Here is a 12,138-nt window from a genome sequence, read left to right as displayed (position 1 = left end):
ATATTTTTTTTTAAGTTCAGGCTGGACATTTAGTGGGCACTGCAGCAGAGAAGGGGAGAAACTGTCCATTTCCAGAGCATTTCACCAGCAGATCTGCTTGCTTCCTACAACCTCTGAAAACAAATAATTACGACACTATGGCAGGGATTTTGCATTCATTGGTTCACAGGCCCCCAGGCAGGTTACAGACTATGACAAACATGTGGAATCTCTCAAGGGTACAGACTGGATTTGTCACAAAGTTACCAAATCAAAAATTCCAGATAAAGTGTTTCAGCCTTCACTTGAAGATCATGAAAAGTATGGTGGGGATCCACAGCACCCTCATAAACTGCATGTTCTTATCAGAATAAAAAGTATGATAAGACGACTATATTGGGAAAAAGATGTAATCAATATGCTTGGATTAGAAAAAGCACACACTCCACAAGTTCATAACAACATCCCTTCAGCAAATGCAAAACTGAAAGTGGTTAAGCATCTCATAAGAATCCAGCCCCTGAAGCTGCCATAAGGACTTCCCACAGAAGAGAACACGGCTCATACGTGCCTCAAGAGTACCGGGGAGTTAGTGATACAGTGGCATCTGAAGCCTGTGGACACCTGGAATCCCAGCACTCAGGGGGCTGAGCCAGAAGGATCCTTGCAAGTTCAAGGACAGACCTAGGCTATGTAGTTCAAGACCAGCCTAGTAACAAAGTAAGACCTTGCCTGAAAAAAACCCTGTGGAACAGGAAACAAGTCCTGATGCCATGGAGCATCATACTTAAAATGCAAATTATATTTAAAGTTCTTGGGAAGCTGGGCATGGTGGTACAGGCCTGTGATCCCAGCACTCAGGAGACTGAGGCAGGAGGATTGCTGTGAGTTTGAGGCCAGCCTACACTACATAGTGATACTCTGTCTCAAAAAGAAAAGTAAAGTTGGTAAGAAGAAGCTTTCATTAAAATATATTTCCAGTCTCGGTCACTTTTAGTGGATAAACCTACTATGAATATATATATATATATATATATATATATATATATATATATATATATATATATAGAGAGAGAGAGAGAGAGAGAGAGAGAGAGAGAGAGAGATTACAATTTTGATATTAAGCTCTGGTATCTAAGATTTTAAGCTTAACTGTACACATAATGTACTCTCCCCAAGACTTTTCAATATTTTTCAGTTAACATTCAGATCATTTTCCTGTCTTAGAAAAAGTACCCTGAGGGAAAATATACACTGATTTTATTGTTATATGCAGAAATAAAATTATGATGTACCTTTATAGAAAAATATCCATGAGCACTGTTTAGTAGTAACTCACTATGATGCTGAATTTGGCTAAAGAGTTAAAAGTAAATCAGTTTAAAATAAATCTAGGACATCTACCTCTCTGATCTTTAAAGAAGTATTCGAGTTCAAAAGATACTAAATTTTCTACCTTTAATTAGTTGCTGTTTTGAAGTCAACTTCTAAGAGCATGAAAGGGACAGCTCACAGGAAACCAAATGTGACAAAACTCAAAACATCTGAAGCACAAAATTCCACCTTCCTTACTTTTAAAGTTCTCAGTCACTGCTATTATACCCACTCTTAATAAAGTCTCTCCATTTTCACAGCTTTAGTAAGCTGGCCACCAGATGATCAGCACAGGAGAATAAAGACCAGCTATATGTATTAAGTAAATCTTACAGGTTCTTTCAAGAGTACACAGGAGACTTGGATATATGATATAGCTCCAACAGCTGCCAATATTTATATGTGAACTCATCACTCATTTGGGATTGAGACAAACCAAAAAGATGTGTAATCTTTTTGAATTTGAGACAGTGAGTAAAGTAAAAATTGTTCATGATATGGAGACCGATACCCCTTAAAGGGAATTAAGGCTCATGTAGACTTTTATAGAAAAGGAAAAGAGAAAACAATCACATATAGCACTTTAGTTCTGTGCAGCAGTAAGTAATATGAAGATAGGGCAGTTGGGCAGAAATTATGAAATGTATTAAGAAGCAAACTTTTGCAAAACATTTAATGGAGAAAAGAACATTTTAAAAGTCATACCAATCTTATTTATTTGTTAACTTCTCTGGCTGTAATGGATGTTGATTACAAATTTTGCATCTTGGAAGACAGTCTAAGAGCCACTGGTTTAGCAGACCTGTGAAAAGGCGACCATGAGAATCTAAATTTTTAATAAACCCTCAAAGTAATTACCTTGTAGAAGGTCTTCAAACTATTTTGAGAATCTATTCAAAATATTTTTTTTAAAAAAAAGGAACAAAAGCACTAAGTTGACTTCCTGTGAAAATAAAGTTGAGATAAAACTTTAAACTTCAAATATGTATGGAAGAGCTGCCCAAAAAGGTAACTATCAAGTTACATGTTTGAAGAAGTGAAAGGGAGCAGAGCTCAGAAAGAGCCATCACAGTCCACAGCTTGAAACTAAAGAACATAAACATAATTTAAGTTCCTTTTTTACAAAGCAAGAGCAGGGCACATGGTCACCACCAGGAGTTTGCCTAGATCAGTCTCAGTTGTGACAGAGATGATAGAATCCATTACATAAGCTCTGTTGCCAACAAGAAGTAACTGCCAAAGGGAAAGTAAATACTCAATAATAGAATAAAGGGTAAAGCTCACTAACTGCCCACTCACTTTGACTTAACAAAACAAAATTTAAATAAATATTTTTCACAAGATGAGAAAAATTCCAGCTAGTCTAAAACATGGTTCTGATTCTTCCCCAATTTAATCATCTTACAAAAGTTAGTGTGGAAATATTTACCTTTTTCAGACATGAGAAATCAAAAAGAAGGCAAAACAGATCTATTAGAAAGCATGACAAGAAAAATAGAAACAAGAAAGAAATAGAAAAATAACCTTCACTAGCAAGCAGCTTTTGGGCAAGAAGCTGATAAAAATTGTCATCCAGCTCCTCCCCCTACACAAGGGAGCCAGGCAACCAGCCCAGGAAAAATTCAGGATTTGGCAATGAGACCTGATGGAGAAATGCAGGTGACTGGCCCCTACATCTGTATCAGTGGGACCACTTGACCAGGGCAACACCAGCCAAATAGTTGGACCCCAACTAGGCACACACACAGGCAAGACCAGCATGATGGAAAGGTCCAAAATATAAGCCAACGGGGTGTGGGGTAACTTAGGTGAACCCACATTGTGCTTAAGGACAGAAACACAGAACTCAAGCAAGTGGGGATCCAGAGCCCAGACCTGGTGTGTGAGTGACACACACCAAGGCCCGCCAGCTCCTGATTCGACCCAGAACCCAGGTCCGGCATAAAGGTCCTGTGTGGAACCCTGCAGCAGAACTCCCCGCAAAGAGGCTAGAGGCACGATCCACCCAGCTGATCCAGGAGCATAACATCTTGTCAGAGTGGCACAGAGGGTTCACCTCCAAGGGCTGTAGCAGAAAGAAGTGGAGCACAGCAGCCAGACCCAAGACACACTCACCTGGACAAGTTTGAACTTAATAGATTCAGACCTGGTGCTAAGGTAATAACTCTATCTAAGCTCTACACCAAAGGTCAAAAGACAGTGCTATACAAAATGACAAAGAGAAGAAGCAAAATGCATTCTTAGGCCCCAAGCCCACCCAGAACAAATGCAGGAGACACTAGCATAGAAGAAATTGGAAATCACAGAAATCTCTGAAATAATAGCGTTGGAAGAAACAACTGCAGAAAAATATAAAGGAAATCAGATCAGAAATAATTTCTGAAATAAAAAAAGCTATGATAACTATAATGAGGGGGCCAGGGAGATAGCTAAGTAGAATAAGCACTTGCCTGGCAAGCGCAAGGGCCTGAGTTCAATCCCCAGTAGCTAAAAAAAAAACTATAATGAGAGAAGTACTAAATGATTCTAAAGAAGACACTGATTTAAAAAAATGCAAAAGAATAGAAAAATGACGGAATCCTTCAATAAGCAATATAAGAAAGAAATAGAATGTATGAAGCAGATTCAAAGTGAAATAGAGGAAATTAAAACCTCAATCACAAGCTGGCAAACCATTTGAATGAAAGTGAAAATAAACTTTCAGACCTTAAAGAAACCATTGCAGCTAATGAAAGAGTAAGAAAAGAGCTCTTAAAAACAACTAGGATGCAGGAAAAAATAATTCAACATCTGCAAAACGATGCAAAGATGAACAATGTAAGACTAATAGGCATTAATGAGAAAGAAGGAGTCAATACAAATGATATAAAAAGAATATGTATGGAAGTAATAGCAGAAAACTTCCCAAATATGGAGAAACAATCTGACATTCAGGTAACTGAAACATACAGAATTCCAAATAACATCAATCCAATTAAAAACACACCTAGACATACAATGATCAAGATCGCAGAAATTCAGCATAGCAATATTATACTAAAAGCCACTAAAGAAAAGAAACAGATCACATTTAAAGAAAAATCCATCAGAATAATGGCAGATTTCTCTTCACAATCCATCAAGTCAAGAGCATGGGGAAAAGCACTACAAGTCTTGCAAGAAAACAAATTCCAACCCAGACTACTATACCCTGCAAAACTCCCTTTCAAGTTTAATGGCGAAGTGAAATACTTCCATGACAAAGAACAACTAAAGAATCTCATGATGACAAAGCCAACCCTACACAGACTACTAAAAGATGTTCTAGAGAGGGAGAAAAATAACCACAACTCCATGAACTAGTATGGAAAGGATGCACCAAATAGGGCAAACAAACACAAGAGAATAAAAGATATACAAAAGCAGTCTTTCAGTTATTCTTTTACATAAAGCAGCAAAATATCCATTAGCATACTCTATAAATGGTCTTCTCCTGCACCCTATGGGTCAGGATTCTATCTGTGTCTACAGGGTGGATATCTAGGAAATAGCAGTAGCTCAGTCCCATAAGTGACACCAGGCCTCCAGTAAGCATCACTGACACTGTCCTGGTCCAGGACATACTAGAACTTTGTGCGATATCCTATTCCCAAACTGTTAGAAGTGCTGGTCATTTATTTGCCATTCCAGTATTTCTCTTTTTTTTCTGTTTTGGTGGTGGTTGTTGTTGTTGTTGTTTGTTTGTTTGTTTGTTTGTTTGGTGGAACCAGGGACTGAACTCAGGTCCTTGCACTTGCCAGGGAAGCACTTATTTTGCTGAGCTATCTCCCCAGTCCTCAGTATTTATCTTATGTTTTACTCTTAGTAATTCTTTACTATCAAGAAAAATTTTCTTAGTTCAATTGTTTTGAAATGTTTAATTTTTTAATTAATATTTAATTTTCTGAATATTGCTTACTCAATTTTTGTTTTAAGGTTTATACTTTATCTTTGACTTACAATCTATTTAAAAGATGTGGTGTGATATTTTCTCCTAGTATTAGAAACTTTAAAAAGTATATTTCCACTTTCCATTGACTTTAGATTACTTCTTCCTTGTCTTTTATACATACACACACACACACACACACACATATACATGAAAAAAAAATGTGTGTAACCCAACATATACTTGATACTGTTTCATTGAAATCATTAATGACTTTTTAAATGGGTTCAACTAATATATTTTACATAGTCCTGCATAACTATCATTTTGAGAGAACTTTATTCTTTATCCAGGACCACACAGCAACTTCTCTTGCCCTCTGAATTATGCTTTTTGTTATTTCCTATATGCTTCATCTGGAGATATTAGAATATTTTGAGTTTGCGTAACTGGAAAATATTTTACTCTTAGTCTTCAAAGGTGTTTGCTTAGTCTTCAAAGGTGTTTGCTAAGTATAAAATTCAAAGAGGACAGATCTTTATTTTTCAGTCCTTTAAATTAGTTAGTCCAGTTTGTTACATACTTGGCCTTTTATTTTTTCTTTCTAATGTGGAATAAAATACTATTTAATTTTGTTCTTCCATAGCTATCATTTTTTTATATATGCTTTAATGATTTTTGTCTTTACAATAAGTTTTGGACAATTTCATTTTTTGTATCTTGGTATGATTTTATTCAAATTTCTTGTGCAAAAGGTTCATTTTTCTTGAAGATTTTGTGTTCTAAGTTCAACTAAATTCATAAATTTTAAATCTTTAAATATTTATTGCACGGGGCTGGTGAGATGGCTCAGTGGTCTAATGCACCTACTTAGAACAAGTTCAGCAAAGCACAGGGACCGTGGTTCAATCCCCCAGCACCACATGCCAGCCAGCCCCGCCCCCTGGTGGACTGAGCTGGCCACACACACACACAAATAAATAAAAATTTAAAAAATATATATTGCATGCCCCTTTCTACTTTGAGAAGTCTAATTATACGAATATAAGTTTCTCAATTTTGGCACAGAGTGAACTATTATATAACTGATATGTAAATCCTTTCTTCTTTTTATTTTGAACAATTTTTATTGTTATATTCATTTAAGTTTGTAAATTATTTATAATGTGCAATCTATTATTAATCTCATGCTATATATTCATTTCAGAAATATTTCTCTAAAATTCAGTATCTACATCTTATATCTTTCACATTTCAATATTTGTGTACAAGTTTTAATATGCTATGTAATTATTGATTTTCAATAAAGTTAATAAAAAAGAACTCAAGCAGGTGGGTAGGGCTGCCTCCCTCTTTTAAATGTTTATTTTATCTTGTTTTATTTTTTTATCTTTCTTTTTCCTTGTCCTGTTTTTTTTTTCTTGCTTGCTCATTTTTTTCTTTTTTCTGTCTTTTCTAAACAACTGGGGAGAACTCCAGTCACAGAAAATTAATCCCACCTCTCAAGCCAAGAGACCAAGTTCCATTAAGCATTCAATTACTCCTTCATTCTTTCTTTTGTGCCCTTTTCTGTAGTTGTCCAACTCTTGTGTCCTCATCCTTTGTCTACCAGCCTTGCTTCTATTTCCTTTTTTTTTTAATTTAGAAATTTATTGTTTAATCCACAAGCTTCATATAGCTTTAGTTTGAAAAACAAAAACAAAAAAAACAAAACAGTGAAACCAAGACACTATGTCAAAGTTCAGGCCCTTCTTCCAGCTTCCAAATACAAGAGCTCTGAACATTATATATCCCAATTGAAAGAATAAGAAAAAAGTATGAATGGAGCCATGACTGTTTTATACAATATCCTCCCATAATTTTCCTACCACATGGTAAATTTCCCCACCACACCACCAAGGGAAAATATTTTACATGAAGCTCCTAATTTATGATTGGTTCTATTACATAAGACTTTGTTCCTGTGGTCTAAAATACAAAATCAATAGTTACAACAGTTTGTCAGTATCTAAACAGTGCTTCATGCTATTGCTATTAATAACTGTACTACTTTAGCTAGGATGTCATATCTGTGTTAATCAGCTTTTCTCACTTTTGTCATAATACAGGGAAGTTCCGTGGGAAATAACTTCACCACAGCCTTGCACCAAAAGACTGGGGATGGAGCCAAACAGAAGCCAACATCCCATTCTAATTGGAAAGGTAGGATTTTCTGACAGACACAAACCAAGAACCTCCTACATACAAAAGGAATCCCTGAAGAAAGGTCTTTTGTTAGATAGGCCTTGATATTAGTGATACAGCTACCTACTATAAAACCTCACACAAGGAACAACAGAGAAAACAAAATAAAAAATTGTTTGAAATACAAAATGACAAGACACAAAACAAAGTGTAATCTCATATAGAGATTGAGATTACCAAAATAAATCTACATTCAGACATATAATAATCAACATCCAAGGTATTCATCGCAAAAACACAATATTAAAAGCTGTAAGAGAAAAGAAATAGATCACCTATAGTGGAAATCCCACCAGAATCATGGCTGACTTTTCAACACAAACCCTAAGAACATGGAGTAAAATAGTTCAAGTTCTAAAAGAAAACAACTTCCAACCCGGATTGATGTACCTGCAAAAACCATCTTTCAAAATTAAAAGTAGTAAGATTTTTCCATGACAAAAAACTGAACAAATCCATGACCACCAAACAAACCCTACAAAGGATACTAAAAGACAGTCTAGGCAGTCATAAAAATGACCACAATTCCAAGAACCACATCATAATAAATCACCAGGCAGGGAAAACTATTAAACAGAAAGTGAAACTAAGAAACCAACAACGGGAAAATAAAATGACAAAGATAAGCCAGTACATATCAGTTCTAATCATCAATGTAAATTGCCTCAATTCACTAATGAAAACATTGGCAGAATGGATCAAGAAACAAGATTCAACAATATGCAGTATACAAGAAACACAAAAAGAAACTTACTGACTTAAAAATCAAAGGACAGGAAACAATACTTAATGCAACAAGAACCCAGGGGGAAAAAAAAGTAAGAGTAGCTATTCTGTTCATAGACAATGTGAACTTCAAACCAAGAAAGATCAAATAAAACAAAGAATGTCACTACATACTTGTTAGGGGAAAACTTCAAGAGGAAGAGACAACAATCATAAATATATATGCACCAAATATGGGCACATGTAACTAAGACAAATATTAACATATTTTAAAAATCAAATAAGGAATAACAAAATTATAATGGGGAACCTTCAAACCCACTGTCACAAAGAAATTGATCAACTAGAAAATAAATCAACAAAGAAATAACAGAACTGAACCAAACCTGTCAACAAATGGATTTAGTAGATGTTTACATAGTGTTCCACCAAACAACATCAGAGTATGCATTCTTCTTAACTTATGTGGGACATTCTCTAAAATAGACCATATACCAGCCAATAAAACTTAAGGACCGGCCAGATAGCTCAGTGGATCAAAGCACCAGCTTAGGCAGATGAAGGAGCCAGGTGTCAATCACCAGCCTGCCACGCTGGCCCCACCCTCAGGGTGCAGTAAGACAGGGATTGAAACAAGGGCATGGTGGCACACATCTGTAATCCCAGTGCTTGGGAGGCTGAAAACCAGGAAGGATCAGTACAAGTCCGATCTGTGTGTGGGACCCTATAGACCCTGTACTAAATACATTTAAAAATTTTAAAAAGCCTAAAATATGCAAATGAATTGAAAATATCCCACGCATATTATCAGACCACAATGCAATGAAATTGAAAATTAAAGTGAAAAGAAACTGCATAAACACATGGAAATTAGGTAACACCCTCCTGAACAACCAATGGATCACAGATGATATTAAAGAACAAATTAGGGCTGGCCAGATAGCTTGGTGGACTAAAGCACCTGCATAGGCAGAGTGCAGTGGCTGGAGTTCAATCCCTGGTGTGCCATGCCAGCCCCGCCCACGGGGTGCCCTGAGACAATGCTTGAGACTGGATATGGTGGTACGCACCTGTATTCCCAGCGCTTGGAAGGCTGAAAACAGGAGGATCACTATGAGTCCAATCTGTGCAGGGTCTATGAGATCCCATAGATCCTGTACTAAATACATTTAAAAAAGGAAAGAGAAAATTCAAGTTCATGCAATAAGAAATGAAAACAATAAAAAATCACTAGATTCTACAGAAATTCAGATGATTATCAATACCTACTTTAAAATCTTTACTTGCACAGGATGGAAAACACAGAAGAAGTAGGTAGGTTCCTAAAATATGCAAATTACCTAAGCTGAATCAAGAGATATTAAAAATTCTAGATAACTCAAAAGAAGCTAATGAAATTGAAAATGCAATTAAAAACTCACCAACAAAGAAAAGCCCAAGTCCTGACAGATTTATGGCTGAATTATACAAGAAATGTAGAGTAGATTTAAAGCCAGTACTTCTCAAACTCTTTAATGAAATTGAAAGGGAAGCAGTTCTTCCAAATTTATTCATGGAAGCAAGAATTACCCTGATACTGAAACAAAAGGGCACTCTCCCTAATGAACCTGTATGCAAAAATCTTCATTAAGATACTAATGAACAGAATGAAGAAAATCATGCAATCTGACCAAGTAGGATTCATCTCAGGGATACATGGATGGTTCAGAACAAATGAATCAATAAACTTAATACATCATACCAACAGAGTCAAAGACAAAGACCACATGATCATCTCTGTAAATTCAGAAAAAGACTTTGACAAAACCCAATACTTATTCATGATAAAAAAAAAAACTACAGTAAATTGGAATAGATGGTCTTTACCTCAATCTGATACAAGCCATCTATGATAAATCAGCACCCAATAGCATACTAAATGGACAAAAACTGAAAGCTTTCACTTTAATATCAAGAACAAAATAAGGATATCCACTGTCACTACTCCTAGTCAAAACAGATCTGGAAACAGTAGATACAGCAATTGAACAAGAGAGAAATAAAAGGAATATGGATAGAAAAGAAAAAACAGTAGGTTCATTCTTGTAGTACCTGTCATTCTGGTCTTCTGAATATGGGCTACTTGTCATGATATGTCAGTTGCTGCTGTATGTCTGTCGGGTAGATGATTGTTCAAAAAGAAGGGGATGGTGAATGAAGGCAGGAGGCAGGAAAAGGAATGTTGTGGGACTGTTCTGCTTCAAGGTTGCATATGGTTAGATTTTTGGACTTATGTGTAAACATAAGAAGTATATAATTCTTTCTGTCTATTTTTAAAATATATTTTAATTTATAAATGTTATTTCATCATATTCTGTATGGACTTAAAGTTCAACATATCAATACTTGATGAAAAATACCTGTTCCATATTATGCCTAAGATATTTGATATTCAGACAGATAGTGAGGTTAAGTTTAACAGCCTAAGTTGTATGGTAATAACAATAAACTTGTCTTCTGGATGGTTAACAACCTAAGTTTGCAGACCAAAATTAGAGAAAAAGGAGGGCTGCAAGGAAAGCCAACATTTTGGCACTAGCCTTCCAAGGTCAATTAAGACTCAGGACATATGAGAACTTGTACTGTAATATCACATAACTCGGTAGTGTCCCAAATTTTTTGATCAAGGAAATTATGAGGCCAAAGAGAAAAGTGATCAATGATGTAGAGTGTGCCTAAGGAGAGTCACATGGAGAGAACATTCTTTCAGGCTTTCACAGAGAGCATATTTGCCAAGCAATGTCTGTCACTCATCCACATGGCTGACACTGACAAAGGTTCTACAATCTGAGGTACAGGATCTCAGGATAAATCCTGAAGGGATTTCACTGAACTTATCAGACCCAAAAGCTACAACTCTTATTGCATAGGTCCTGCTTTATCTTGGCCTTAACCATTCAGTACAAAACTATAAAAATAAAGTATAAGAAGTAAAGCCATGGTGTTATGTTGAGCTTTAGGGGACTCAGGTCAATAATTTCTGACATTGCCAGTCAAACAAAAGACCCAATACTATTATGGACTACTGGACTCTTTTAGAATATTTTGTTGAGTTAACACACTTATAATATTCAAATAACAGAACTAAACAAAAAAAGGGATACAGATGAATGTCTATTTTGTATCTGTGTATTCAAAATGGTTAGGATAGATATATAGGTACATTCTCTTAATGAATAAAGTGATTTGTTCTAACAGTGTTTGTAAATAGGATATCATATCCACATCTTGTAGAACAATTAACCACCAGGAAGAATGTATGCAATATGTTAATTATCGAAACTGTCCTACCAATTTGCTTTGAAACTGTCTCATTGCTATTTGTTTCTCAATAAAATTATGGGGGAAAAAGGGATAGAGAAAGAAGAAGTTAAATTATCATTATCTGTAGATGACATGATACACTACATAGAAGACCCCAAAACTCTAACAAAAGACTTCTAAACTTAATAACAAAATTCAGTAGAGTACCTAAATACAATGTCAACACTCAAAATTAATAGCATTCCTGTATACAAACAACAAATTCCTGAAAAAGAACTTAGGGAAATAGTACCTTTCTCACAATAGCATCCAAAAGAATGGCATACTTATGAATCAATCTAATAAGGTAAAAAATCTGTATATTGAAAAATTACAGTACTATGACAAAGGAGATAATATTGTATTATTTTACTGAATTCACAAAACTACAATATTCAAATGGCAAAGGAATACCCATCTCTGACAAAACTAAACAAAACAAGAAGACATAAATGAATGACCATTTTGTATCTGCATATACAAAATAGGATGGATATACAGTTACTTTCTCTTAGGGCCGGGGAGATGGCTCAGTGGAATAAGCGCTTCCCTGGCAAGCACAAGGG

At 35.5% G+C, this 12,138-nt stretch overlaps 1 long non-coding RNA gene and 1 pseudogene across 1 annotated transcript in view; one reads left to right on the top strand and one right to left on the bottom strand.

Moving 5' to 3' along the window:
• The first annotated feature begins 137 nt into the window (after positions 1 to 137).
• On the top strand, positions 138 to 3,051 carry LOC105741037 (annotated as a pseudogene).
• Positions 3,052 to 6,984: 3,933 nt separating this feature from the next.
• The window catches only part of LOC111814396, a 6,062-nt gene continuing 908 nt past the window's right edge, over positions 6,985 to 12,138 (bottom strand). Inside the window, exons 2-3 of the long non-coding RNA XR_002819398.1 lie at positions 7,905 to 7,907; positions 6,985 to 7,093 (exon numbers count right to left, since the gene is read on the bottom strand). This is a non-coding gene — a long non-coding RNA (uncharacterized LOC111814396). The remainder of the gene's footprint in view (positions 7,094 to 7,904; positions 7,908 to 12,138) is intronic.

The sequence above is a fragment of the Octodon degus genome, unplaced genomic scaffold, assembly GCF_000260255.1.
Source record: "Octodon degus isolate 3935 unplaced genomic scaffold, OctDeg1.0 scaffold00009, whole genome shotgun sequence".
NCBI classification, from domain to species: domain Eukaryota; kingdom Metazoa; phylum Chordata; class Mammalia; order Rodentia; family Octodontidae; genus Octodon; species Octodon degus.
The sequence above is the reverse complement of the archived record's forward strand: the minus strand, read 5'-3'. Positions and strand labels throughout refer to the sequence as shown.